Source organism: Egretta garzetta, unplaced genomic scaffold (genome assembly GCF_000687185.1).
Source record: "Egretta garzetta isolate BGI_Z169 unplaced genomic scaffold, ASM68718v1 scaffold526, whole genome shotgun sequence".
Classification (NCBI taxonomy): domain Eukaryota; kingdom Metazoa; phylum Chordata; class Aves; order Pelecaniformes; family Ardeidae; genus Egretta; species Egretta garzetta.
Window position 1 is genome coordinate 193,066 of NW_009259967.1, and position 5,046 is coordinate 198,111.

Here is a 5,046-nt window from a genome sequence, read left to right on the forward strand (position 1 = left end):
CTGAGGGTCTTCCACATTTCTGTCTTTGGACTCTTCAGTCTACCTGCTTGTATCAACCAGTTCCTTCAGGTTTTCCTCAAATCCGCTTTGTTAATATTTTAGCTATAAACCCATTTTTCTTCTCTTTATACTGGAAGTGAAACTAAATCACCTCCTGAAGCAAAACTGAATGACAACACTAAATCAGCTGAGATACGGTGCTGACATTTACAGCCGAGGCTGAGGTTCCCAGCCCAAGCCATGTGAACCCATGCCTCCTCTGTCTGTGTCCCACCTGAAAGCTGCCAATGGGACATCCACGTGGTACCTCAAAATGCCCTTATAGGTGTCAGTGTAGCGTCTGCCTGGGCAGCAGAGTAAGGCCATGAGGGGCAAAGAGCAGGGAGTTTCACTGCACCGAATGATGACCCAATCTAGTTGATGGCTCACAGCCTGGCACCCCGATGAGCTCCTAGGCTTGGGATGCTGTAAGCTCAAGCAAAAGGGGTTTCCAGCAGGTCTGTTCTCAGCTTTCAGGTTCAGTATCCAATTTGCTCATCCTTCAAGCTGTGCTAGTAGAAAATGTTTGAGTTTTGTTCCTACCCTAAAGGAAGAAAAGACAAAATTCTGTAAGCTCGGGCTACAACCCTCCACACTGTCTCCTCAGTCTCTGCTCACTATGTCTGCCTTTAGCCAAGATAAAATCCAGACTAAAACCGGAGTTCTTATTCTTTATGGAAAAATTTTTTATGGACCAGTGCTGGGGGGACCTCAGTGTCAGTCACCGACATGGAATGTGACAGGGGGCAGGGTGACCGGAGCAACTGAGGCCGGCTCCTGCCAACAGGGTCAAAACTGCCCACCCGGCTTGAAGTGAGAACGGGAGGGGGAGTCGGCAAAAAGCATAGTGCAGCAGATCACTTTGGTGTACAAGACTTAAAAGCCAAAATGACAATGCTGGGGTTTCCTCAGGGGACTTCTCAGTCAGCTACCAGGCCACTGGGGATTGATGGCCTGTTAAAATGTTCTTTGGATCTATGGATTATTTTTTTTTTCCCCCTCACATTAAAATAAAAATCAAGTCTGTCATGGCTCAGTCAAGTTTGTCATTCCCATCTGTGGGCATTCAGTAGTTTTGGGGATATGAATTGGGCACACTGCAAAAACTACCAAAGCAGCTGACAACAGTCAGAGCTGTAGCAGCTGTAGGGGTGAACAGACTGAACACGGAGTGGGGCAGCAGGAGCTGAAGTTCTGTCCTGCAGAAGAATCCCCTAAACTATTAATCCTATTATTAATGCTGACATGCAGGCGACCAAAACGTGGAGACCGGTTTCCCTGCCTTGTTTGATTTCCACCTGAATGGTGCTTTGTATGCACAGTTTCCTTCTTGTCCTAGATACGCAGAATTTTGTTTTTCAGTCTGGTGTGCTGACAGTACTGTATCCACTAGAGTTTAGGGTTGTTGTCCTTAAAGTACTGGTATGTCATTTTTTTCTTCTCTTTGCTCGGGACTGTATTTAACCCCATAAGTTAAAGCATTTAACAAGGAAAGTGTATTCCCTTTGGATGTAGCAAACAAATCCAAATACACTCCTGCCTACCGTTCCATACATCGTTCCTGATCCCCAAGCTTTAATATGGAAGCTTTGACAATGCCACTTCTGTATTTCCAGGTTTGAAATAAGGATGACTGCATATTTATATGGCAAGTGTTCACATCTGGAGGAGATCTGTAAATGCCATAAGAATTGGATTCAGCAAATAGAAGTGAGTAAGATCCTTGGTGATGCCCATGGATATAGCATTGTGAATTATCAGGGGAATAGTACTGATTTACATCGCTTTAAAATGTCTGCAGTGTTTGAACCTCACCTCCAACTGCAGTAGCTGTAACCTTTACTGAAGCCTTGGGGAAAAGGGGCAGATTTCTTTTTCAGATTCTGCTGTCTGCTCACTACAGAGAGAGGAAAGCAGTGCCAAGCTGTTGGAGGAAGATGTGGTGGTGCCTGGAAATGACCTGGCAATCCTCCTGTCCCCAGTCGGTATTTTCTGAATAGAACACCTTTTGGTAAAACCCAGCGTGTGCCCTCAGCTTACGGAAACAAGCAAGAGCCTGAAACACCAGGTGAAGCTAATGACAGTTTCAACCCACTGCTATGTGTCATGCCAGCCCTGTTGTTGGCTCCTCTGGCTCTGGCGTGATTCACCACTGTCTTGAAAAACAGGCAGCTCTGGCACTGCTCGTCACCGGGCACTGACAGGGAACGCTCGCTCTGGGGAAGCAGAGCAGATACGGCTAAAGAGAAACCAGCTCCTCCTTCTCCCAAAACCTGGAAAAACCAGATTCAGGATGTAACAAATAAAGCTACGATTGCCTTTTTCTCCTTCCTAAAGGTTTCCAGGCCAAAATATAAATTTTTACTGCTGTTACGCATTTTTTTTTAGTTATAATTAACAGAGTATGACCATTATCTTGCATTCCTTTTCCCTGTAGTCACTTTTAAACCACTGAGGTCCTATGTTTTTTTCCCTCTCCTTCTGCCGTACTCCTGAATCTACATCATGTTCCTTCACAGTTAACTCCACTGCTGCTCCACGTCTTCCCTCACACCTGTTTGAGCATTCCTGTGGCTTGGTTTTGGCAGGCTGTACTCCATGCCTTATGGCTCCAACACTAACAGACACTAAATCCTCTCCTTAGATCCCCCTGCTTTACTTGCATAGCCGCATCTCTGAGCGTTTTTGCTCAGCCCTTCAACCCCTGGTGATCCTTACAGCCTTTGGTTTATTTAATCAAAGTGCAACGAAGGTAGAGTCAGTAACAAGAAATGGATTAATGAAAGCTTGAAACCCAAAGAAATTCTTAGCCTCTTGCTGTATATGCCACAACTTCAATAAAGTCTTCCCCCAGGCTGCGCGCCTAATGATGGAGCAATGTCCCAATGTCTTTATGCAAGAAAATCAGGGACTTGACTTCAAAAGGAGTATCTAACCTCGTACCTAATTGATCCGGGTCTTAACAACACTGAAGGGAGCAGAGATCTGTAGGGTTTAACTGCTGCAGGATCTGAAACTGGTCCCCTAAGACTTTTGCTTTAGGCGTTGGCACTCCATTGCAAATCTGGCCTAGCTACGTAGCAGAGCCTTTTGGCAAAGGCAGCCATGCACTCAAGACAGCCCTGCAATGGAAAGGAGCAATTTTTCTCCCCCGTCAGCAAGTGTGTAGTCACTTCCCAGTAGCATGGATGGGTTTTTTTTTTAATTTCTTGATCCAATTTTCCTTAGCTTGTACTAGCAGATAAGATAGCTCGCGCTTCATTTGCGAGACCTGCGTAATCCAGCACATTTCTCAGGGGGATAAAATTCACATCCTGGGGAAAGCTGAAGAAAGAGGCTAGATTTCTTTTTTTTTACCGGTATTGTTAAGACCAGAACCTAGCGAGAGCTTTTTCAGCTTATCTTCTAGACACTGATTTGTCCATCACTGGTTGCACTTTTTCTTGATAAGGATGACGCAGCTAACAGCCAAATGTTTTAATGCTTTTATTAACTACATATTGGGGCTCTGCTCAAATGTCCTTGATTTTAGCAGGAAAAAAATAAAGAACTAAATATGAAAAATATACACTTGCTGCAATGGGACGCAGACAACCAGTTTAATTGCTAGATGAAACTGGTTTTGTTTGATTGAAAGGCCACTTTATTTTAGCATTGACAAACAGTGCAGCTAAGGCAGGAGTCTTGTATCTTAGGAGCTAGGATCTGTAAGACTGAAAATATAAGACAGGAGATTTTATGTTTTGCCAAGCAGAGCTTTGATACAGACAGCTGCTAGGAAGAACACCGGTAAGAAGAACAGTTTCTTGAGCACTTCCTTGTCTGTGCCTAAGGCCTCCGAGTGCGGCATGGCAGCGGTACAAACAGGGGATGGATTCACATTCTGCCTACAAAAAGGGACCGGTGAGGAAGGATTGAGAGGCTGCAAGCCTGTAACAGCATGGGTGCGCGGTGTGAAGGGCTGGAAGGACGCAGCGCCGACCCCATACCTTTGAGCCTGAGTAAGATGGAGAAGGTGACTGGGAAAAGTGCAAGTGGAGAGGGAAACTAAAGAGCTTTGGGCTCCGTTAAGGCTGACCTTGTTGTGAAGGGTCATCCAAGGTGACAAGTCAGAGGGTCAGCCATGCAGAGCAGGGGAGAAGGGGGAGGCACGGCACGGCACGGCACGGCAGGACAGATGCGAGAGCCATGCAGGCTGTCGGTGTCACCCGTGGTGAATGTGCCAAGGTACAGGGGGCACCCACCACAGCCTGTGTGTGTTGTAGCTGCAACGCCCTGTCAAGTGGAATGGGAAGGTGGGTGCTGGTTGGATGGGACCCAACAGGAAACAAGGCAAGACTGTAAATAGACTGTTCGGAGTGATTAGATGCAGAGGACAAGAACAATAATGAGAAACACTCCTATACAAACATCTCAACGGTTCTGCTTGTCGTTCTTTCCCCCTCTTCTGTCTCCTGCGACCAGGATGAAGAACTCTGCAATCTGAGCCGGGCTCTTTAGCCGTCACAACCTGCTTAAAGCCGACTTACAGCTGGGGCTCCATCTCGGACACGGGCAGCTCTTGGACCCACCTACACAACAAATGTTACGTGTTACAAGCCCACCCTCCAGCCTTGATTTCGTGCAAGGGAAAATGCACTCAACTGGCCGGATTCAGCACCTATTTGCTTGCATTTGCATGGATTTTATCGCTCTGTTTCACCTCCATGCCTTACGCCTCAGCCCTCTTGACGTCAGGAGCGGTCGCTTCACCCAGTTTAATATGAACTGCTTGGTTTTCCAACCCAGCTGCTCACGTTCTGGGACGAAGCCAAACCCGGGAGCGCGGGGCAGGCTCCCGAGGAGGGCTTGCCCGCTCACTGCGCCCCGGCGTCTCCCTCCTGGGCACCGCGCTGCCCGCTCCATCCGCCTCAGGACCGCAGGGGGCCGGCAACGGGTGATCCCCCGGGGTCACCAGGCGGGAATTCCGCGGGCGACGCCGTCTTTGCCCCGCAGCTTTCGCCGGGC

The 5,046-nt window shown here is 47.7% G+C and overlaps 1 protein-coding gene across 1 annotated transcript in view; it reads left to right on the forward strand.

Annotated features, from left to right (window-relative positions):
- Positions 1-5,046, forward strand: part of CHAC1 (ChaC glutathione specific gamma-glutamylcyclotransferase 1) — a 27,349-nt gene that overhangs the window by 20,066 nt on the left and 2,237 nt on the right. The gene's annotated exons all lie outside the window — the stretch shown is intronic.